Genomic DNA, 25,560 nt, shown 5'->3' with positions numbered 1-25,560 from the left:
GTGTACTCAGTACTCAATGCAAGTATGTAAACTCATATGGAAAAGCCAACACATCACAAGCGTGCATTGTTAATATAAAATGTTGCTTTGCTGCAGTAGGAATAAACTTAAGTTCTGTCATGACAAAGCTTGGAGAGATTAGCATGGTGATATTCATGGCAATGGTAATATGTTTGGTGTTTGGGCTTCAGCAGAGCAAGTACCAAGACTTTCTACTGCCAATACATCCACAGTCATACTGCTATGAGACTGTAGCAAATACTGCTGCTGCACATATTCTGTAATATACTGTATATGAAATAACCCTATAACACACATGACATTAACCGTAGCAGATCTATAAAGGTGGAGCTGGGGATGTGGAGGGTTTCTGCTACAGCAAACACTAGCCAAGTATTTAAATGTTAAGCCGCAAGCTCATTGGCTGCTGATACAAAAAGAAACCAATAAGCTGCGCCATGTGAATAATGTCATTATGTCAGATCGAGAACCTATCGGCCTGTGCTATTTAAAGAATAATGACATAACTTTGGATTGCTCTAATAGTATAGAGATACAATGCCTTAAAATGTCGTTGCATTTAAACCTTGTGTGTTGTTATCTATGTAGCAAGCTGTTAGCATTTTAACAATAGCAAGCAAGATTCTCTTAAAACTGAATTGAGCTATGAATTGAGCTCGGATACAAAACACAGAAATAAGGGTGCCTATATGCTAAAGTTTACAGTAAATATAAGAAATGTTATCGGTGATGTAATGATTAAGACAATGATGTACCATATGAGCTAATTTTTCCATGCTAGAAAAGACAGATGGAGCTTGTTGTGTGATGCAAAAGGCAAAATGTATTCATTTACAAATCATGCAGTAGGGTAAAAATGTGAAAATATGTTTTTATTAATTTATAATCTGCACCTCTAATCAGAACAGTGTTTTACTGTTACTGCTATTGCTACGCATGTTTCCATTTCAGCTGGAAACTGCTGTGAAATGTATATGTACAGGAACATTTATACAGTTTTGCAGAAATGCAGCCAGAGTCACGTATTTCCACTGAGCCTTGGTTTGCAGCATCATCATAATGTAAGAAAATAAACATTTTTGAGACCTTCATAGGAGATGGCCACGGATCAGGAGAACCAGTCGACACAAGTCTCTGAACTATCTGCATCCAAGACCCAGGTCCCAACCTCATCCCAACATCCACTTCTAGAAGGCAAGGTCCAGTGAAAGCTGGCGGACTGTAGGTCAGCTGCAAGTCTCAAGTACGCTTAAGGGCTTTAAAGAGAAAACATACTATAAGTCTGGCACACTTGACTGACCACCCTGCAGCTCCCATGCAGACCCACACCCTTGCTCAAACATAACATCAATGCAAACTTTTTTCCTTGCTGCCAGCAAACTGAAGAAGGCCTTTTTAATGCCGTTGCCAAGCATTTAGAGTTTCAAGTGGCAAAAAACACAGGCTTGAAAAGGTCTGTGGTTCGAGCCTTTGATAGCTGGAATGCGCTTAGGACATCAGTGCAAAACGTCTCTGTTGAAATTCATCAAAGCCTCTACATTTATTTTCCAATTGCATGTGCTTACGGAATAACAGTGACTTTGTTTTTGTACAAAACAAAAAAATCAAGCTGATTTCAGCAAGTTCCACTGCTATAACCTACTACTAAATTAATCCTCTCGTTTTTCCTAGATAAGAAGTTTCTCTCTGACAGTTTGTTTCAATGAACTGGTTCAAATAATCATCAATTTGTTTGCATAATCAAGCAATGATGTCATGTTTGTGCAATCCTATTATTAAATCACGCAATCATGATGTGACACTTGGATGTTTAACAGGTCAAAAATAAATAAAGTGTATATTTCTTAAATAACTCACCTTTTTAAAAAACCATGAAAAGCTTTCATTTCGAACCCTTATTCATGTTAGCTGCTTGGTTCAAGCATACTCGTATCAGCAGCTCTTCAGTTCTCCGCAGAGATGTCCTCAGTTCAGTGTACTAGTGATTTGAGACCAGTTACTGAATCATCATGACTGGAGAGATTACCGTTATCAGTGTACCTCAAACATCTGCAATTGAATCACAGTTACATTTCCAATTAGTTTGAATTTTTAATGCTTTATACTTTTCAGAAAATGCATCAGAAACATACATTTAGCCTGCTTTATGAAGTCATTGGTAGGCAGTTCAAAGCATATCGGACATGACTGTACTGTTCTCAGTTCAGTGTACTGTTGGATTAATTGGAGCGCTGAATGAGCTAAAAAAAAAATGCATCATATGATTACATATTTCTGCATAATGGCTCATTTTGAGTCAGAGTAACTGTCATGCATGTCCAAAACTGAGTTTTGATTAAATAACTTGGGATGGGTTGAGCCATGAACTGTTTCAGACTGTTTCAGTCTGATTTGATGAATTAGTATATTTCTTCTTTTGTGGTCAGTTTTCTTTTTCAGGATAACTACTGTCACGGCAGAGCCACAGTTTGAAGAGAATCATGCTGAGCAGGTTCCTGAATATGTTTCATATGTAAAGTCAAAATGTTTAGGAGAACTGAATAATAACATACCTGGTTTCATGTAAAAGCTGTCTAAATGCAACTCTATTGCCCCCTTGAGTACTGAGGTTTGTTCAGCCAGGTGCGTTCAACCAGATTGCACACTGTGTTCAGGTAAAGTGTGTTTTGGCCTTAAAACGCTCTGACAAAATCAGACCAAAACAAAGTTGGTTTGGAGTTCATTTTGGGAAAAAGTGCTTGACAGCTAAAACCTTCAAACTACTATTGGTCTGTGGTGATTACATAAAAGGTGAAATCTCCAGCTGATTATCTCTGTTCAGTCTGTCGAGGTCAGACACAAGTAAATACACAATGAAGAGCTGATTTATAGTATTGAGGTTTAAGTTGTACTTGAGGTTGACTCTGTTTTTCATGTGTAATGCTACAAAAATGCTTACTTTAAAGAAGTCTATTTCGAAAAGTACTGAATTAATTAATACAGGTGCGTCTCAAATTAGAAAGTCAAGGAAAAGTTAATTTATTTCAGTAATTCAACTCAAATTGCGAAACTCGTGTATTAAATAAATTCATCGCACACAGACTGAAGTAGTTTAAGTCTTTAGTTCTTTTAATTGTGATGATTTTGGCTCACATTTAACAAAAACACACCAATTCAAGATCTCAACAGATTAGAGTATGATGACATGCCAATCAGTTAATCGACTCAAAACACCTGCAAAGGTTTCCTGAGCCTTCAAAATGGTCTTTCAGGCCCCGTCCACACGGAGATGCGTTTCGCAGTATACGCATACATTTTGTATCGTATAAGTGTCTCGTCAACACGGATCCGGCATTTTTAAAAATCTGTTTTTAGTGTATCTCTGTGGCAAAATTACAGCATCCCATGCTGGTCTGGCATGTATACTACATCGTTTTGCAAGAAGCTGGCTGTTCACAGAGTGCTGTATCCAAGCATGTTACCAGTAAGTTGAGTGGAAGGATAAAGTCTGGAAGAAAAAGATGCACAACCAACCGAGAGAACCGAAGCTTTATGAGGATTGTCAAGCAAAATCGATTCAAGAATTTGAGTGAACTTCACAAGGAATGGACTGAGGCTGGGGTCAAGACATCAAGAGCCACCGCACACTGACGTGTCAAGGAATTTGGCTAAAGTTGTCATTTTCCTCTTGTTAAGCCACTCCTGAACCACAGACAACATCAGAGGCGTCTTACATGGAATAAAGAGAAGAAGAACTGAACTGTTGCTCGGTGGTCCAAAGTCCTCTTTTCAGATGAGACCAAGTTTTGTGTTTCATTTGGAAACCAAGGTCCTAGAGTTTGGAAGAAGGGTGGAGAAGCTCATATCCCAAGCTGCTTGAAGTCCAGTGTTAAGTTTCCACTGTCTGTGATGATTTGGGGTGCAATGTCATCTGCTGGTGTTGGTCCATTGTGTTTTTTGAAAACCAAAGTCACTGCACCCGTTTACCAAGAAATTTTGGAGCACTTCATGCTTCCTTCTGCTGACCAGCTTTTTAAAGATTCAGATTTTATTTTCCAGCAGGATTTGGCACCTGCCCACACTGCCAAAAGCACTGAAAGTTGGTTAAATGACCAAGATGTTGGTGTGCTAGACTGGCCAGCTAACTCACCAGACCTGAACCCCAGAGAGAATCTATGGGTATTGTCAAGAGGAAGATGAGAAACAAGAGACCAAACAATGGAGATGAGCTGAAGGCCACTGTCAAAGAAACCTGTGCTTCCAGACCACCTCAGCAGTGACACAAACTGATCACCTCCATGTCATGCCAAATTGAGGCAGGAATTAAAGCAAAAAGAGCCTCTATCAAGTATTAACATGTACAGTAAATTTTCCAGAATTTCAAACATATTTTCCAGAATTTCAGCAATTCACTAAAAAGGTTTTTTGTTTTTTTGGTCTTATGACGTATTCTAAATTGTAGATATAGTAAATTAGTGGGGTTTTTTTGTTGTTGAATGTGAGCCAAAATCATCACAATTAAAAGAACCAAAGACTTAAACTACTTCAGTCTGTGTGCAATGAATTTATTTAATACACGAGTTTCAGAATTTGAGTTGAATTACTGAAATAAATCAACTTTGAATGAATTGAATGAATGAATAAATGAAAGCATGCAGCACATTCACATCTAAACACCACTCCCAGCAGCATGGACAGTTTCGAGAAGTTTGCTAACAGCATTGCTGCTTAGGTATTTTGAACTTAAAACCTGAGCGAAGAACCTAAAAGCTTAGCATTTTTGTCCATTTGAAACATTTTTAGGAGAAACATAATTTTAGATACATTAATACACCAAATATGAACCGAATTAAGTCTCCAGACCTATGAAAGAGCTACCTCAGAGCAGTGAAATGTGAAGGACATCTTCTACGGCTCTCTTCTTGTAGCTAGGAATGTTACACTTTGACTCTATGCTTTGAGGCTCTGAACTCATATTGGAGCCATGTGGACTTTTCATGGTATACAATAAAGGAGATGTTTGAAATTCCTTTGGCTGGTCCCAAAGTGTATAGATGTGTCTGTTGAGGTTCATCAGCATCCTCATAGTTCAGCTTCACCATTTTATTTAATCGCCAAATCACATGAAATTGTTTAATAAACCAAATGTTTATTTAACAAAGACATCACTTCATCAGTGGGATGTATGTTACATTCAGGATCACACGCACAAACAATGAAAGTATGAAAGGGCAGTGTTCCCTCTTAGGGGTGCGTTCCTCGTCCTCTCCTTTGACTGTTTTTCTTTGGTTTGCTGATTGGAGCTCATACTCAGACGCATCACAGAGGAGGAGGAGCTTCAGTAGCAGTAAGAGGCTCTCGGCTTTAACAAACGCTGTCACTTTGATCATTCCCTACTGCTCTTTGATCTTTGCTAAAACACCCAAATTTATCTGATAATGATGTTTAATTGATTATATGGAGCGAGGGCGTTCTGGTTCTGGTTTATATTATTTGTCTTCTTCGTGTCTGCTCTCCAAAAGAAGACCGTTGACACGCCATGTCACCCCTTTTTATCTCTTTCTTCTTTTAAAATAAATAAAGACGTCAAACATCAAAGCTGTTCTTGGTTAATAAAAGAGGACCTCAAATATTTTCCATTATGTTTGACATGGTTTTGGGTTTCGCCATCCAGAACAACAACAACAACAACAACTGGCCGGAATACGAAGACAGGCTTTTTTGTTGTTGTGTTGCAGAGATTGAGCAGACTAAACCTAGCTTGCTTCGCTTTGATGTCAGTGGGTCTAATTATTCAAAGATAGTCTCTTTTGAGTGCAACTTTGTGAGCAAAGACCTCCTTGGGCCAGAAAGAACCATGCATGAACACAAACGCTGCTCGCTGCTGCTTTATTTACTGTGCATGCCTCTCTCTTGATTGCAACCTTAAAAGAACAACAGCCAGCAATGTGATCTTTGAAGTCAGTTGTATTCCATGGCCAACAATACCCCTGACTTCTGCCGTCGACAGATCACTTTGATGGTGCATTTGAGCAGAGACAACTGTAAAGTGTAACTGATAGTAAATAGACAGAGGAAAATGCACACCCACATTCACATGCATGCCAGAGTTGGGTAGATGCTTTTTTACCCTCTTCTATTATTTGATGTTCTCTGCACATAGTGTTCTTTGCATGTACTACCAGTCAAGCATTTGGATAAGACTGTATTTATGATGTTAAATCCTTTTGCTCTGAATGCTTGTGAGATTAATTTATGCACCATCACAAAACAAACATTTCACATTTTTACAATTTAGTAGGAAGCAAAGTAAAATCAGTAAAAATTAGAGAAAACTCTCGGTTGTAGACAACTCTTCATTTTGCTCTAATGTGGCGATCCTGACAATATAACCCTTGTGACAAAGTAGTACACTTTAGCATACATTTAAAATAAGCAAGCATGATTTATTTAAAACAATATACTTAGGTGCAAATTAGTTCAAATTTCTAACTGCGTTTTAAATATAATATCGTACATTTTTGACTCACTTAAGTACGTCTTTATATGAAATTTCATAATTACATCTATTGTCTATTGTGAACTATTGAATGTACTTACACTTATTTACGGTAAACTAAAAGTTAATGTAATTTTTATCAAATCTTCTGTCATGTATTTAAATATATTACTACTAAGGTAACTACTATTAAAATATATAATTTAAACAAAATATTGAGCAACAGCACAGTTTAAAACGAGTTACATGCACCTCACAACAAAATAAGTGCACTTCATCATAGCACGACAAAAGAATGTTAACATAATGATTAAAATGCATTTTTAAAACTTAATTTGACAAGTTTGTTAAGAAACACAGTCATGAAAACATCCTCTCTTTAAGTAGAGTTTAGTAATATCCTGTAAAACTGTTTTAAAAGCATTCCAGGACAAACCAAAAAACAAAAAACAAACAATCTTTCTAATTGAATTACATCATAGTTTTGATGACTTTATTTATTTATTTTTTACCACACAATGTTGTGTGTGTGTGTGATCTGGTCTATTTCTATCCCGTCGTAATCCACATTTCTTAGAGCGGCAAACCTTTCCAAGTAAAATAACAGTTGTTCCAGACCGAGACAGCGGAGACAGAGAAACCATATCAACTGGGATTACTACTGTGTTTTACTCAATTAGAAAAATCTAAGATAAATCAGTCTACACAGCACAGACAAAAGCGCTGCAGTCGTATCTATCATATTCAGTCAGGAAGCAAGTGCAATCAGCAGCATTCTTTACCTTGAATGCCTTTATGAAGCATCTGTGAGCTCACAGGCTTCAGTCAGAGCGCCAGCTGGAAATTTCCTCTCTGTTATGAAGGCATTACAATGATTAATACATCTTGGGCTACTGTATGTGGTGGATATTGAGAGCGCACAGTGAGAGAACAGACAGCACGCCACTGGTATTTTTGGTCATTATGAAAATGACCGTCGTCATGTCGTGTTAAATGAGAACAGAATATACCACACTGTCCAGGGAGAGACAAATGAAGATGTGCAGATTAAAGGTCCCAGGCTGGCACTACCCTGCTGTCCCAAACTGCAATTATGGTCATTCCTTTGCTCTGTACTTTCAGAACGATGAAGCATGCTTTTTAATGCAGGGAGAAAGTAAAAAAAAAATGTAGACGTGTTGACAAGAGTTTGACTAGTGTGTCCTGAAATAGTAAATGGCCAGGGTTGTAATTTGAGAAATGCTTTTGTCATTCCTTCGATTTCTTGCAGCAGCGAGTGGGAACCAGACGAGCAGAGCCAGATGCACATAACAACACAGGATTTCTCAAGGTACATTTAGAAATGTTGTGTTTGTGGAGGATTTGTTACACTAATCTTGAGGCAACATTAAAAGACATAACGCTGATAATGCCTTTCCTTTGATGTTCATCAGAGTCATTTATTATGTGTCTAATTTCTATCCATGCATGGTTTTAAGACCCTGCCTAAAAAAGGAATAACAGTCTACACATCGAGAAATTCTGCAAGTCACACAATTATGCAGAAAGCTTGAATTTTCCCTACAAGTTGAAAGCAGCTTTGTTACATAGTGAACCTAAAACACACTTCTTACTCAAAAATGCATTGTTCCATACTGTATTCATAAACATTTTTCTGCTTTGTTTTTATCTTGTTTTCCATAAATATCTAAACATTCTTAAAGAAGTTGCATTTACCAGAGAAGCAAAAGGACTTCATATATACAATATAAGACTTCTTTTCTGAAAAAAAATAAAATAAAAATTGTTAGTTGTGCTTAAAAAAAAAGAAAACAAATATTTGCCTATGGGGCAGGAAACATAATCTTGTTTATCCTTTGAATTAAGATAATTTTTCTTTTCCCCTTTTTCTTCTTATTTTAAGCGAAAACTAACAAAACTTTTATAAATTTTTCAGAAAAAATATATGCTTTTGCTTCTAAAGTAAATGCATGTAGATTTAAGTATGTATGGATAATTATACAAGAAAACAAGCCAAAGACGCAGTTTTTTTTCAGTGTACCCTGAGTGACCTCAAGGGGGAGTTCTCACAGCACAGGGCCCTATCCATCGATACAAAGAAAACGTTTTTTTCCTCAAGTCATGTGTCTCTATTCTCCCATCCTTTAGTTGATCTCTCACTAACATATTTGTGCAGCTCCAAGAAGATCTCTGTAATATGTCTGTAATATGTACACAATATATTTTTATATATTGTAACCATGTGCTGCTGAATGTAAAATTGCACAACAATATCTACATTAGCAAACAAGGCTACAGATAGAGCTGCTTAGCAAACTGCATTTCTGAAGAAAAACATGACAAACAATTCCCAGTGAGGTCAGGTATCCTTTATGCTGGAGATTCCTTTCATGTCATGGAAAAGCGATGAATCTTTGTTGTATTTCATTACCAGTCGATGTTTGAACGCACTCCTGAACTCTTTGAAGTGAGCGAGGGTCTGTTTCTTCTCTAGAAAGGTGTCATTGCATTATTGTTGGCATGTTGCCCCATTCTGATTGTATCTGAGCAGAAAAAACACTAAGGCTTAGCTGATTTCCCAGCACACAATATATTCACTTGTTTGTTACCCTAATGAGTAAACATTTACCAATTAGCAGTTTCTTCCTTTAAGGAATAGCTCAACAAAAAATGAAAATACTTCCATCATTTACTCGCCATCAAGTTGTTCCAAGCCTGTATGACTTTCTTTATTCTGTTGAACACAAAAGAAGATGTTTCAAAGAATGTTGGGAACCAAACAGTTGACTTCCAAAGAAGAACAATGGAAGTCAATGGCAACTTTCTTTGAAATACAGAGTCTTCTTTTGTGTTCAACGGTAGAACGATAGTCATACGGGTTCAGAACAATTTAAAGGTGGGTTAAATTAACTCTGGTAGCCAATGTTTTTCTTTTTCAAATTTGGTAATTTCAAATTACCAAAAAACAAAACAAAAACAAAAACACACCCCTACCCCAAAAGGGTCTCGCCCCTGCTTTTATAGCTTTACCTCACACATGCATACACAACCCAGGCAACAATTATGGCAGAATCTGCTGTAGTAAACATATTATCTTAATTTTCGGACACACTTTGGGAGCTTGATGCTTGAAACAGACAGGGGAGTAGCTTTAGATGCTCCAGGCTTTATTAATGTGTCTTTATCATAGCTGAAGGGAACGACAATACAATTGCAGATGAACAAACAAACAAACATGACACAAAAGCATATCCAAGCAAAAGCCAGCATACATTAGTTCTATGAAACAATGAAAAACCTATGTTACTCACCTATTGAGAAAAAACAAAGCAAACCTGGCATCCGATCGCAGGCCTTTCCCGCTCCTTGAGTCCTCTCCAGCACTGGAAAGCGGATCCAAAAATTACTATAGATAGTAATTCTACCCTATCTTTAAGGGTGAGTGAATGATGACAGATAATTGAATTTGGCACCTCACTAGTCAACTGAACTCGATTTTGGCCACTTGACATCTTGGAGGTCTGTCCACTCTTAGAAGTGCTTGTTAAGCTGAGCATCACTATTATTATTATTGCAAAAAAAGAAGGTGTTGGAGTTTTGAACAAATCCCCAAACCCTCGTCATGCTACTCGTTCTGTCCTCAGACATGAATACTACCTCAGATCATGAGAGATGTGCTATTATTTTTCTAAGCAATTGGACTTGTGATTTTGCTTGGCATACTATTCGGAGCCACCTTAGCAACTGCAAAACAATAAACTATAAACACTCAGAACACCTTAGCAATGCCCTGGCACTGTGGTGGTGAATTCTGCACAAACATATGATCAAAACAGACACTTTCAATCTGATACCAAGTACTGTCAAGACCAATATCACCATTTTCACCACTAAAACCTTTATTTAATGGATTTTATATTGGTGAAATAGAAGGATAAAACAACAACAAAATAAAATTATTCCATTTGCCATGGTTTTGAACATTTAACAGGCCTGATATTTGATGAGTCTACTAACAGATTGTACATGTGCGTTTATTGATCTAGCAGACGTTTTAATTTAAATGAGGAATTCACCAAGCGATTCATCTTAAGGAGGCGATAACACTGCTTCTTGAATTTCAAACCCATAAATATGTCACCTTATGTTATTTAGTGTGTAAAAACTCCAGATGTTTCTCCATCACAAATTTTAGCTGTTTGAATGAATGCTGTAAATGCGGCGTTGGATATCTAGAGAGAGATGGAAAGCAACACATAAATGCAGCTCCAATACTAGTGGTTCATTATAAGTTTTTTGATCAAACTCCAAATTGTGGTCAACAACATTTAACCATTTGTCTAGCGGGTTTGTGAGTTTTTTTTCTAATGCTCTAACCACTCAAAAAATTAGGAAGCTCTTCTTTCTTCTTAAAATGGTTTTCTGCTTCATGTGTCTTTTAACAATGCTTTTACAACTCTCATGTCTAAAAATAGCTTAAGAGAATGTTAAGAGTTTGTTTCTGTCTTGGACTCGTAAACATGTTTATTACCGATGTACTGTAGTATTGGGGGGAAAGGAGGCGATTTCCTTCCAGTAAACATTTGGAGTTATAATAAGTTAAAACAAGACAGACTCTGATTGATGTGGTTCGTTTTCTGACGGGAATGCATGCTGACGAGACTTTTGCCGTTTGAAGCCCTTGTTGGTTTAATGAAGTGGTAATCTGTCTACATGGAACATCACCCTTGTATCTAGAGTTCACAGTGTCAGCTGTTTGGTTTACAAACTCCTCTGTGACACTAATAATGTTGTCTCGAAAATCCACATTTACAACTTGCTGGGTGAACTCCAGACTTGTGGCACTCTTTCCCACAGATGTGTGCATGCTTGAGGACCAACCACCATTCTTTACGCAGTGTTGGGGAATAGCTCACTATTGAACACTTTTAATATTACTGTCTTGTTACTCATTTTATTTTCTCCAGAAAATTACAGTAGCTCGATGGTTTTTCATGTCCACTCTTTCTGATACTAAGCTATAAGAATCCAGAAGTGGAACTGCTTCATTGTTTTTACTTTTTAACAACAGTTTGTAGCATATTGTTATCAGTAACACACATGCTTTTAATGAAAGCTGAGAGATTCGTGTCCCTCCATTAACAGTCTGTGCAACTACACTCTGCCATGAATCCCATGAATCTACGGTTCAACAATACTACGCATAATGATGTTAAAAAAGCATGGTTACATCACTGTTGCTTTCTATAAGGGGGGGGGGGGGTGAAATGCTATTTCATGCATACTGAGTTTTTTTCAAATTAAGTTGTACGTTTGAAGGAGTATTTTTGTTCCCAAAATACTCCTTCCGGTTTGTCACAAGTTTCTGAAAGTTTTTTTCGAGTATGGCTCTGTGTGACGTTAGATGGAGCGGAATTTCCTTATATGGGTCCTGAGGCACTTCTGCCGGAAGAGCGCGCGCTCCCGTATAGCAGAGCAGAGAGAGCACAACAGACTTCACTGATCAGAGCGAGAGCGAAATGTCACAAAAGAAGTGTGTTTTTGGTTGCCAGGGCAAGACAACCATGCACAGATTACCAAAAGAAAAACAGCATTAAGGGACCAGTGGATGGAGTTTATTTTTACAGAGCATGAACAGAGTTGTGCAAGTGTTTGTGTTTGTTCCCTGCATTTCGAAGATGCTTGTTTTACAAACAAGGTAGAGTTTGATGCCGGATTTGCACATCGTTTATTTCTTAAGGATAATGCAGTCCCAACGAAAAAGGGTCACGATCGTGTGTTGGAACCGCATGCGGTGAGTAAAACTGCTTCAAATATCTCTGCCTCCTTGTTAGTGCGTCCCCTCCCATGCCAGAGACCCGGGTTCGAGCCCCGCTCGGATCGAGTCGTTGCTGATGCTGCTCTTGTTAAATTTCAGCCTCTGGATCTGATTCTGGATCATAAATATACGCTGAATCTGACTGTTAGCCATGGTTTGTTTTGGATGATGATTTTTTCCTTAAGGTAATGTCACAGCTTCCACATGCTCTCAACGCAAAAGCCTACTGGCGCTCATGATTCTTTAGCTCCGCCCACATGTCACGCCTCCAGCCGGTCGTGTTTTTCCGGGAAAAATCGGTACAGACTCTTTCTCTTATGAATATAATAAAACTAAAGACTTTTTGGAGTTATGAAGGATGCAGTAGCTCTATAGGTACTCTAGATTAACAGGATATTGAGTGAAAACGAGCATTTCACCCCCCCTTTAACACTATCGGTTAGGTTTAGGGTTGGGCTTTGTTTAGGTGATTTGTTGTTTTCCAACACAATAGAGCATTTTAGCAAGTCTCCCAAATTTGAACTGCGGTCAAATGTGCAGTAAGGTACGTAATATCCATGTTGCATAAACATCGCCACAATCACTAATTTCCAATAAGCATGGGATGTTTTATTCACACATTTACATTGATAATCAAACTACGAAGCTCAACTGTGTTTGATTGACATGCAAGAAAAAATGTCATCCGTTCTTATGGAAGCTCAAATGTGCTGTGCTGGTTCTCACAACTCAAGTAAGCATGCTTCCATTCGCCATACATAATGTGTGTCTTGATCAATGTTGATATGTGTATAAAAGCCTAAATTAAATCTGTTCATCATATAAAGCAATTGAGTCTCTTCAGAAAATGTGGATTAAACTGCTCAATTTATTTGGATTAGCTTCGTGAGGAACATTCTGAAGTGCCAAGTTGGTAGTGGTGTACACTGTCAATGGAGGGACAGAAATCTTTCAGATTTCTTAAAAGATCTGCATTTGTGCTCCAAAGATGAACCAATGTCTTAAGGGTTTTGATTGACAGTATGTTTCCATGCACTTTAAAAGTTTGTTGCCGTGATAACAGTGCACGTACGAGAGATTTATCAGTCAAACTCAAAGGTCCACTAGATAGTGCACATGTGCCAAATGTGTCCATCTGCACTCACAGTGAGTGTAGTAGACTTTGAAAGGCTAAAATGTGCACAAAAAAAGTATACCAGGGCCTGTAGTGTTAGGCGGACAATCAGAGCCATATGAACTGAAGTGACATTCAGCCAAGTATGGTGACCCATACTCAGAAATAGTGCTCGGGATTTAACCCATCCAAAGTGCACACACACAGCAGTGAACACAGACCTGGAGCTGTTGGCAGCTATTTATGCTGCGGTGCCCAGGGAGCAGTTGGGGTTTTGTGCCTTGCTCAAAGGGCACCTCGCCAGCCCGAGATTTGAACCCACAACCCTAAGGTTAGGAGTCAAACTCTCTAACCTCTATACCACGACTTTCCTATAACAAAGGAAACAGTTTGTTCTTCTTTTGCCTCTTTTTTATGCAATGTAGATGGGGAGATTCAACACATGATGGTGGACGATGTGTTTGAAATGTTAAGTTAAGAAAACAATCCGCCTAATGACTCTGTATTTATGTATTTTCTTTGGGCCTTTGAAGTGAGGGGCCACATTATATGCTGGCCTGAGTCTGCTCCCATCACACCACTGCGACTGCAACAACTCAAGAGCACTTACTCTGACCTCTCACTCTCCAGAGCCACTCTATTGATTTTCAAGCAGCGTTGGATTCATCAAAGCAAAGGAAACAACTTGGGAAGATCATATGCATCTCTGATGCCACAGGCAGCCTCTCATATTTTTAAGGTCTGCAGGCAGATTGATAGGAATGCAGATATAAATGAATAAAGACTTTGAAATAATGAAAACATAATGACCGTTACAATGTTGGGCAAACAGTATTATGCGATAAAAGCTTCAAGAGATTATTGTAATTACCGTTTACTCTTCAGCTAGGAACTGACGTCTTATATTTGGGGTTACATACTATTATAGTGCAGTTAAAAATGCTTCAGTAAGCAGTAATTATGTCATGCTTATGTCCTTCTTTTAGCATTCCTCGCAGCCATCAACAATACAGGATGTATTTTAGCTGCAAATGATGCAAAGGAACCCAAAGGAGGTGGTGTTGTTCCTATATCTAAACCCTGCTTCGCTTGATGTTAACATCCATTTTGGGGTGACTGAAGTGGTCAACTTCTGACTATTTGTAAGAGGATTTCTTGCATAAGTGTACTAAAATCAATGTACAAGTAGTTTTCTTCTAAGTGTACTATTTTAATACTTCTTGTAGTATTGTCTATTGTTTTTTTTAGGTGGTGAATATTCCGACCGATTTGTCAAACAACCAATCACAGTTCGTTTCATTCAGCATCACATATCAGGCGTGGAAATGTCGCCAGAATAACAGACTGGTGTGTAAAACGGACATATTTGAAAGATTCTATGCCGCGAACTTTGGATATTTCACATATTTTTGAAACTCCAGTGTTTGGTTGATCCTGATAAGCGCTCGTCGTCACAGTTGTAAACAAGATGGTGTTCTTCTTTCATGAGGGGGTTTGGCGTCACTGCATCTTTGTTTCTAGGGCTAGGCAGAACGTTAAGAAATGCGACACACACGTCTCCCGGAAATCCTGTAGAATTCAACCAATCCGATAACAACTTCGACACTCCTGAAGTGCTTCCACTTTTGTGTCCCATATGCATCTGATGTTTAGCCAACGATCAATAGGGACGTGACATCTGCGGCTGAAACTAAAATAATATGTATAGTGAAAATAATTATATTATTTATTCTTTTTCAGCATATCTAGCTAGCAGGAAAAGTCAAATATAGTATACTTGTAATTTAGTATAGTACTTATAATAGTTTATAGAAATTGCAATGATTTCTTACATCAACTCCACAGAAAGCCTTAATCCAACTTAAAATGTCTCAATATTTGACAAGAAATTAAATATCAGTATTTATTATGATTAATTTAAATATCAACAACCACTGAATTCCGCTGAATATCAATGGAATTAGAGGTGAAATTATTGAACATGTTTGAGTTCAAGTTAAGGTTTTTCAGTGACAAACCAATTACCCCTTCTATCAGAGATTCTGATTCTGATTCATTTCCCAGAATTAATTTCAAAGACTTTTTCCACTTCTTGGAAACAGGTGGGAGGTGTTGCGAAAACAACACAATTGTTCTGTTTTGGGTGAGGTTCGTATTCTCTCTGGTTTATGTGTCTATGCTGTGGGGTGGCAGATTATTATGGTTCCATGTTAGTTTCTGTGTGGCTGTCTGTGTTCTGTGGGCCATCTGTGGCTTGCGTGATTGCATTTGAGGATGGTTGTTCTGTTAGCGGAGTTAAACAGGCGCAGTCACGAGCTCTCCCTGACGCCACAGGCACAAGTGTCTCTGTCTCACTGAGCTTTCACATTCACTCACACACACACATTATACAATACCTTGGTAAAAATATGGACAGACATTTATACAAACACATTGCACATGCACACTTCAACACACTTATAACTGCCAGATGGGGGGAAAGACCTTTGCTCCCGTAAGGTGAACCCATAGTGTCCCATTCCCTTCAAAAAAGAGATCTTGAATGCTTGACGATAAGAAATGCTGTGATGACTTTTCACTCACTAGCACAGGTTGGCAGGATTATTAAATCAGTGAAGTGTTACTATCTCAAATCCATCAGTCGCATGCACTTGTTAGCATAAAAATAGGAATTACACACCAATATTGCCTAATGCTTAGAAACTGGAACCAAAGATTTTCAACATCATCTTAAACGTCATGTTCATTTTCACTGATGGATTCCAAGAGAGTCTGATGGGTGAAGAGAATAACGAGGAACAGAGTGTAAACAGTACAGCGTGATGTTAAAAAGAGGGGGGAATGGAAAGAGATCAAACAGCCTGTGTAATTCTACTTTGATGTCTTTGTCCCTTGCTCAATCTTGCAGTGATTGGGGTTTATCAGAATATTCCACAATGAGGTCTAGGCCCCATAGTCTGTCAAAGTCTCAGTGTGCTTGTAAAGCCTCTTTCACACTGTCATTCCGGCAAATACACGGGTAAAGTGTTCCGGCAATCGTTCCCGGGTTGCTAGATTTTGCACTTTCACACTGCCAGTGATTACACGGGATATGTGTGTGCTTTCACACACAACCCGTAAAGATCCCGTAACGACACGTGACATCAGGGCGTGACGTGTAATGTACGAGTCGAAAACATTAGGCACGTTATACTTTCATTGAAACAATCAAACGATCTCTGCGTCAGCGCGGAAAGTGAGGAATTAACTGATCTCTGCATCATTACAGTTTGCACATATTTTTTCGTCGAGAACGTTGATCTTCCTTCAAAACAGCCGGTAAAAGAGTTGCATGATAACACGCGTCATCACTTCGACACGGCATTAGATCTGGCTTTTGTTCACACAGCGCTCGTACCGGGTTGAACCCCGCAATGTTACTAGGTCCCAGACCCGGGTTCAATGCGGGAATCAATCCCGGGACGTGGTTGCTTTCACACAGAAGGCGACCCGGCAATGTTCTGGCAATATGCCGGGTCCCACGTGCAGTGTGAAAGGGGCTTAAGTCTTATCTATGCATCCTGGAAATTCAAATTTGGATTCGATTTACTAGATTAGCACTGTTCTAATCTAAGAAATCGATTGCTGTTAGTGGTAATAGGAGTCATTCAAATAAACCTAGTGGACTCGTTCTGTCATTCACCTTGTGCCTGCGCTGTTTTATGCAGACCATCCATATGACAAATCTGGTGATGAAAATTGGATTGCGTGGACTGCCATGGAACATGGATGGCCGAAGTACACTTTGGGCTTTAGTAATGCAGTGGTATCATAACCTGCTTCTGGAGGGAACAACCTCCAGAGTTTAGCTCCAACTTGCCCCAACACAAACTCTGCAGGACAGTGGCCCTCCAGGAGGAGGACTGACAAGAGTGATAAGCATTCACAAGTAAAACTTGATATTTGTGATATTATTTCCACTATGGATTAAAACAGATCATTCCATGGTTTTGGTTATGAAGAGAGTTGTAGGTTTTTAAAAATCTACTGTACGCAGCACTGCTTGGAAAATCTACTGGTTGTAGATGAATGGCAAAGGAGTTTGGGAAAGGGTATTTCATTGAGAAGGGAGCAGAGGATAGGATCGAGAGGTCAACTGGATGCACAAAGACTTGTAAGGTGTGAAAGAATGTTTTAGTCCAAAATGGTCTCTAATGGCTTATGGCCCGAGATGCTGGGATAGGCCCCTGCATCCCTTCAATCCTACAGAGGAAAAGCCATTTGTAAAATTGATGGATGGATGGTCTCTAATGAGGATAGCAGAGGAGAGGGTGACAGGACCATATAATGCATCAGGAGTATTGGAGAATTTATAAGGAATGATGACCATTTTGTTTTGATTCGGCTCATTAAATCCTGCCCACTAATCGTGGGTGTTGGAGGTATTGGGGAGAGATGGTTGAATGGAAAGAATGGTGTCATGGCTGACTGAATTCCTTATAATTCGATCCCCCAGAAGTGTAATGATTGACATTTATTTTAGAGTAAATGTTAAAGGCTATTTTTAGCACGATAATAAAAAATGACCTATTCATCCAGGAATGTGGGTAAACACGCAAATGCAATGGAGATTACTAGGAGCAAGTGTAAATAACATTGGTACTGAGCAGACACATGGTGGATGAGTCCACGGGACAGACAGTTTAGTCTCTATGATGATCAAAGCCAGGAAAAGGGTGGAAACATGAGGGTGCAGAAGGAGACACACTCTTTGACTAAATGTAAACCACAAGTGAGTCAATGGCATTCTTTATAACACACAAGATGAAGGAAAGAAAAAGAAACAAAACAGGATGAAGGACACAAAACATCAAACTTACTATACTGTCATTTGAAAAAGGGCTGGGTTGCTCACTCTTCTGTAATTAGACCGTTCACATTGGTTTTGGTTGAATTAAAAACAACTATTGCAACTTTTTGCACAAACCTTTTTATATGTCTCTTCAGCTTGTGGTGAGGGATGAAAGGAGAATCTCCAGACCAAGTTCTCCTGAAAAGTCCATCTACTGTAGCTCTATTCTTTTAACCTTGCCCCTCATGTCATGTAACCGTTTATGAAGAGAGACAACAAAGAGACTTCTCCAAAGAGAACCCAGCTGACTCCACATTCTTTGAGGTAATGGCAGAACAAACTCTAGCACAACTTGATGTTGTGCAAAGATATTCTCTTGCTTCAAGGCAAAAGCAAAGTTTGTTCTTATATTAAAGCAGCTGTGCTCAGACTCTTCCCGTGTCTTTGCTTGTTGTCAAGCAAACAGTTGAGCTCATATTTGTTTCTGCAGTTGTTGCTTTAATCTCATCTCATTTGTCAGTAGTGCCGAAGCTTCTGCTGAGAGAGAATTTGGAATGACAATCATATTCAAGTATTTCACTGAGTCAAAATCTGTTGACAGTAGGGGACTGCAAGGCATTAGCTGTGGTTCTGTGGTTTCTCCCTCAAAGTAATGCTCCAGGGCAGCTTTCTGAGTTCAATCACAGCTTGTGTGCCGCTTCCAAGGGTACGTTTGAAATGACAATGATACAATGACGTCAGGACCTGATGTTTTGCTTGAAAAACGAAGCAGAAAACTAATAATGATTCAACAGGACAGAACCCACTGATTTTCTAAGAACAACAGTTTTTCTCTTGGATAATGCGTCCTTTTTTCATCCACCAGACATCTTGTCTTTCTAATGAGGAGTGATCTTCAAAAATCTTCAAAGGACCTTATGATGTATAATTAATAACAGAAATCAGTAATTTGACAGCATAGAAAGTATCCTGTCATAGTCCTCCTCAATAATCTCTAGCGCTTTATTATATTTAATTATATTGCAAAAAAAAAAAAAAGGTTTAAATCAAAGTACTCCCAACCATTTACACCGAATCCTTTCTACTCAGAAACTGTATTATACAGAATAATAAAGAATGGGTGAAACTTGCCGAACATATACTTTCCATTGGTCAGTTCTGTACGCAAAGAAAGCACTTTAGTAAATGCACACTTGTTGTCTGCAAAGATGAGTTGAAAGGGACTTCATTTTCCATCACAACATGCCTCTCTAAACTTTGCCAGCTCTGTTTACCTCTTGGAGCTTGGGATAGGAAACACGGATGGAAAAAGTTTTGTTGCTATTTTTAGTGCAACATTCCTCCGACTGTTTTCTTGTCATTATCAGGATCATTAGATGCCAGAATCACCTCTTTGTTTGCAATTGTCTGCCTTTGCAGACACTTGCATGTCTTCCACATGAACGATCCACGGCATATGGACACATGAGCCAGTGCATGGATGTAAATATTCGCAAAGTTGCATTGAACGTATACAAACAGTGAAGACATCAAAGCCATGGACAAAACCCCTCAATCCCTACAGTGTCTCTATATAGTCAATACCAGGCAGTCAGTGTCATGTTGCTGCTCTCTATGTGGGTGGTCTTCATGAGAGCCTATTTCATTCCTCTGTGAACATTTATAAAGCTGCAGTCCATACGTTTTGACTCTTTGTTGCCATCTCTGTTTTAAACCTGCAATTGCAGTTATTTGAGGAATTTTCTTCTTTACATCGGTTGTGCATCAGCGTGGCTCCTCAGTGTGGATCAATCTAATGTTTTGAGGTGTAGTATGTGTTGGCTGTCAGTCAACACCAGTGTGGATATTCACTGTACTTCGGAGTTACAGAGACTACTGCTTAGAAGTATGTCCAAAATAAGAATCTGAACAAGTAACATGTCTGCCATTTTTGTTCTGACCAATTGAAAAAAGAAAAAAATTAATAAATTGTGGTGATCGTAAATAAACAGTGGTGATCGAATCTGATCACGTCAAACTCAGATCACGTCAAACTGTGCAAATTATTATTGTTACATTGTTCTCAAATTGTTAATGTTAACAACATTGCGTGACTGTGTACTTAGTGTGTATTAGTGTTTTCTGTAGATTTCAATTTACTGTACAGTCTAATCTCATTCTGTCATATCATTCAAATGTAATCGAAAGCAATTGTTATTTTAACCACAAATAAAAATAAAAATAAAAATCTGCAGCATCCACACACGTGATATAACCTACTAGCCGGGACTCCTTCATGCACACAGATGTGACATAATAATATAAAGACGAACAGCAGCAAACTTAGCAACCAACTCAAATCACTCAAATACGAAAATATTTTTACAATCCTATAATGATGAATCGAGATAAGGTAAGAAATCGTTTTGGATACTTTTTGCTTATGTACTTAATAATTGATTTTGGATAATTTTTTTTACCAAAAATGCAGCTTTAATTTTGAAATGAGTAGATACTGTAGAAGTGCAAAGATTACACAAAAATGCTTCAAATTGAAAAGGCCAGTTATAAGAGGGACTGAAAAATGTACAGTAGACAGAGAGCTGAGGTTCCTCACATTGTCTTAGAATTTACTACAGTTCAAGAAGCAGGTGCACAGCCGCATCCTGAGAACTGCAATCTCTTCTGAGACGAAGCCTCCTCATCTCAGGATGCCAGAGAAGTTTACTCTAAATGGGTCCGGATCCTGACTGATGCCCTCTTAGGGTGAGCTGCTCAAAGGGAATGTGGATCATTTATGCTCATTTCCGATGCCTGTGACCTCATCAGCGTGGAGAGTTGGACAATTGAGAGAGCTTTGATCAAGCTGGCCAAAAATAGAACTCACTTATCTGGTTTGTCCAATGAGGTCCTACTTCATGCTTTGGGCAGTGTTGATGTGTGAGTGAGATAAATACAGGACAAAGCTGAAAAAAAAGGTGAATGAAAGACATACCAGAAGAACCATGGCCTTGTTTTGTCCCTCCGTTCAAGCTTATCTTCCACCATTCAGCTGGACCACCAGAGTAATTACTCTCTTCAAAGTGGATCCCTGACCGTGACACTGTCCCCAGATGCTTATAATGGGTTTGCACACTAAAACATGGTCAACATCCCTTTGAGTCCTGGAACAGCACTTCTCAGTTTATTCTACAACATAAAATACACCAGTAATACCGCACGCAACACATTTTTTAGTGTATATTAAAAAAGATGTTTGCTAACAAGCTTATCTGGCCTAATAAACAGATATTTAATGTCCTTATGCTGAACATTAAACTCATCTACTTACTAGACTGCTTTCACAGCCTCATTGTGTTTATAATCAAGCTCTATCAAGCTAATTTACTAAAACATTTTCAGCTAGTATATTTTCAAGATTGAAATAATTTTTGGAATGCATAGTTGTAGTGAGGTTGGGGTCTTTTTATTTCTGCCATTTGTATTTAGGATTGAAAGTTTGATCTTGATTTGTGAAAATTATCACGGTGAACAAATCGGTCTCAAAAATCTAGAAGCCAATGGAAAAAAAATGCAGGGTGCTAACTTTTGGCTTGGCCTACCAAAATAAATTTCATCCCTGCAGCAATATATACTGAAACATATAAACAAACATAATTTTTCCTATGCCCTTTAAATAAGAAGAGACCTGTGTATCATACCGTAGTTTCTGCCAAAGAAAGCAGCTTATATGACCACTGCAGGTTTTTGAAGAGTACACACCAAACCGAATTTTCTAATAAAAGTGTGTCCTTTCTAATTCTCTCTCACACCAAGTTATACCCCATATAGATGAAATTAGAATTTTCCCAAAGAAAAGCCTTCCTCTTCCTACACAACAGCTTTACTCTTAAGAGACTGTTATTTGTACAAGGATGCAATCAGAGGGCCAGTTTCTCCAAACCTCAGTTCAAGCTCCTCCTCTCTCAAGCCGTATCTTTTCCACTCTCCCCTACACTTTCCCTTTCCACATCTCTTTCCCCTACCACCTCTCTTTCTTTGAGCTTGGTCGTTTTCAAAGCCTCCATGTGATCGTGTGTCCTGACCTAGGTTCTCCTATGATGTGGTTGACTCAAATAAACTTGCCATCTCCTCACCTAAAGGCCCATCGGGGGCATACTATAAGTGTGTACATGTGTATCAGCCTATTTTTTCAATGGGAAATTGTGTGCAGTTTGTAGAGGAGAAAAACAACATGCTAATAATTTTGGCTTTTAAGATACGATCTGATTCATGGAATTCCTCCAGTCAGAAACAAATTAAACAGCCTTACACATGTGGCTACGATATTGAGATGAGAATAAGCGACTCCAGGACTTGTCCTCACCTTGCCACACAAATGTAACGATGCAGACAAAGATGACAACTCAGGTTGTACGATGTTAAAAACTGCTGTCAGTGATCCCAGAATACATTTTATAAGATTATGTGTCCAAGTTATGCTCCTAGTTATGTTTAAGCGACGTTTGACGTTGACGTTTTAAGATCTCATCAAGTTGCTGATGGCTTTATTACACTCGCTTAACTCTTTGAGCAAATTTGCATGCCTGCTCTTTAGTCAACTAGTCTCTGTTTTGTCCATGTGTCCTGACTCATATTGCTCCAGGAAACTGTTAACATGGGCTTGGTCCTCTCTAAAAACAACACCTCCTCTTTTCTCCACAGCTCCACAAAGAAGAAGCGCCTTGTTTTTCAAGTGGTGGTTTTCTGAAGCTGCGCCATTTGATGTGGGCTTCCCTTAATCGCACAACACGCTCTCTAAACATGAAATGCATTAATTTTCTCCCAGACATTTTCCTGTCGCTGCTTTTGAACATTGTTGTGCAGTCTTAATATAGAGCGAAGGACAAGACAATAAGAGAGACTCAAATTAAGTTATTATTTTTGATTGTGTGCATCTACCACTTAGTACTACAAAGGGACAGTAAACCTCTAATCCGAGATGGGACGCTAGCACTTTGTAGTCTTAATATCTTTCTTCCTTTCTGTCCACATCACTGGTTTATGGGTGCTGCGTTAGTCTTAAACTAGGGCCTTGGAAAGAAGCCTACCATTAAGATTGAAATGTTGTGCTCTTTGAGGTCTGGACTTTTAATTACAAGCTGGGCCCGGATGGAGGAGCGTCTCTGTCGTCGGACTGAATAGAGGGCTTGCACAACATTGGTTGGCAACCTGGTGCCAGCATTAGAGCGGGAAACCAGCCCTATGGGCGGACAACAGACATGGATTCCTTTTACAAGGAAGAATGCCAGAGTCAAATATAGAGCATACAAATCTCAAAGATCTTAAGATCCCTATTTATAGTTGGTAATCCAGGGACTGTCATTAAAGTGACAGCACACTCAAAAATGTAAATTCCATCATCCATCAAAATGAGATGTTTAGCAGAATGTTCAAGGCAGTGTTGGGGAACGTTACTTTTTAAAAGTAACACATTACAAAGTTTGCTACTCACTAAAAAAGTAACTAGTTGCGTTACTTTAGTTAAGTTACTTTCTCTTAAAAATAACGCGTTACATTTCTTGTGCGTTACTTTTTCTCATCTGGTAAAATACTGTAATAGAAAAAAAGTTATAGTTCTCAGGCTGAAGGAAATGTAAATTCAAAAAGTTCAACCAGTCCTTTCAGCTTTGCTGCCATTGTAGACTTTTACACAAACACAAAAAAAGATAAAAATAAATAATACAATTTAGCTGCAAGCAGCAATTATGGGGCCAAGTACTCCAATGGCAAAATGAGGAGCTAAGCATGGCATGGAGCATCAGACCAACTGCAACAATGAGCAATTAAAGCAAGTTTAGGATGATTTGAAGCATGAGCCAAGGAATCCGGGAACAATAAAAATAAATTCTGTGCCTTATGGTTCAAAAATTATTAGCATAAACATGATTGCAAATTTGGACAAGTGGTGGCGCTATAAAGCTTGAATCAGAGACTCCAAATTTGCTATGGTTAACGTTGAGACTGTCTACTAACAATGCGCCAAATTTCACAACTTTCCCTCAAGTGGTTCTATGTGCTGCCATAGACTCGAGAGGGGAAGAAACCAAAGAAAAATTAATAATAAGAAGATGAAAGCCAACGGATACAATGAGTCATTTTTGCTTCTGGTTGATGTGGATCATTGAAGGTAAGCAGCACAGACACCAGTAAATAAAATGTGATTAAATACGAATATGGTTTTTGTGTTAACATTATTACATGTTTGCGTAATATTTTAAGCTTGCTTTTCACTGTTTTTATATTTTAATTTTGAGGAATTCAATTCAAGTTTATTTGTATAACGCTTTTTACAATGCAAATCGTTACAAGCAACTTTACAGAAAATTGCGTTTCTACAATGTTTAGTAGTAGCTTATCGGTGGTGATTTTCAGTTTGTGCACGTTTGACAGGATTTTTAGAAAAAATTAATACAAGACGTAGTCAGCCAGAGGATGAACATTATTAACAGCAATTATTATATGATGCAGTCACACTTGTAGCAATATTTGTTAGTTCTGTTTGTTGATTCAAGGTAGCATCATCTGGGGTCCTCTGAGGGTCAGCATTATCTCTTCTCAGGTGTTCTGGATCCAGACTGGAGCTTGTGTAAATCCTAGTTACAAAACAGAGAAACAAATAGAGACATCATTAGCATAGCTGTAGTAAGTAAAGTTAATTAGTTTAACCCAAGCTAAAGAGTAATAATGCGCATTTGATCAGATGCAACTACACTAATACTAATATTAAGAGAGACATTGTTTGAATGCTTGGCGAAAGAGATGTGTTTTTAATCTAGATTTAAACAAGGGAGTGTGTCTGAACCCTGAACATTATCAGGAAGGCTATTCTAGAGTTTGGGAGCCATATACTGAATATGTATTTGATGATCAACTACGTTTAACCATCATTTACACAGCATATAATGCCTCTGCACCTACTCCCGATTTCTCTCAACATGGGCATGGGACAACTGTCAGTCAAACAATAGGAAAACAAATGAACTGGCATTACTTATTTGAAAAAAATAACTCCGATATTTACTTGTAAATTAAAAGCATTATTTTACTAGTTACTTCAAAAGGTAATCTGATTCTGTACTTGTAATGCATAACACTGGTCACAGTTGATCCTGCATGTAGTGTAGTCCATACAAGATGCATTATATTATATACAAAGTGCATTATATAAATCATTGTTCGCTGAAATGTTAACCTTTCTCTGTTGCTCTCAAGTCAAACTTCTTGTCCATTCAACCTGAAATTGTTCAACCAGCCAATTATGGATCTTTTTTCACTCC

Source organism: Carassius auratus, chromosome 3, assembly GCF_003368295.1.
Source record: "Carassius auratus strain Wakin chromosome 3, ASM336829v1, whole genome shotgun sequence".
Taxonomy (NCBI): Eukaryota; Metazoa; Chordata; class Actinopteri; order Cypriniformes; family Cyprinidae; genus Carassius; species Carassius auratus.
Note: the sequence above shows the minus strand (reverse complement) of the source record.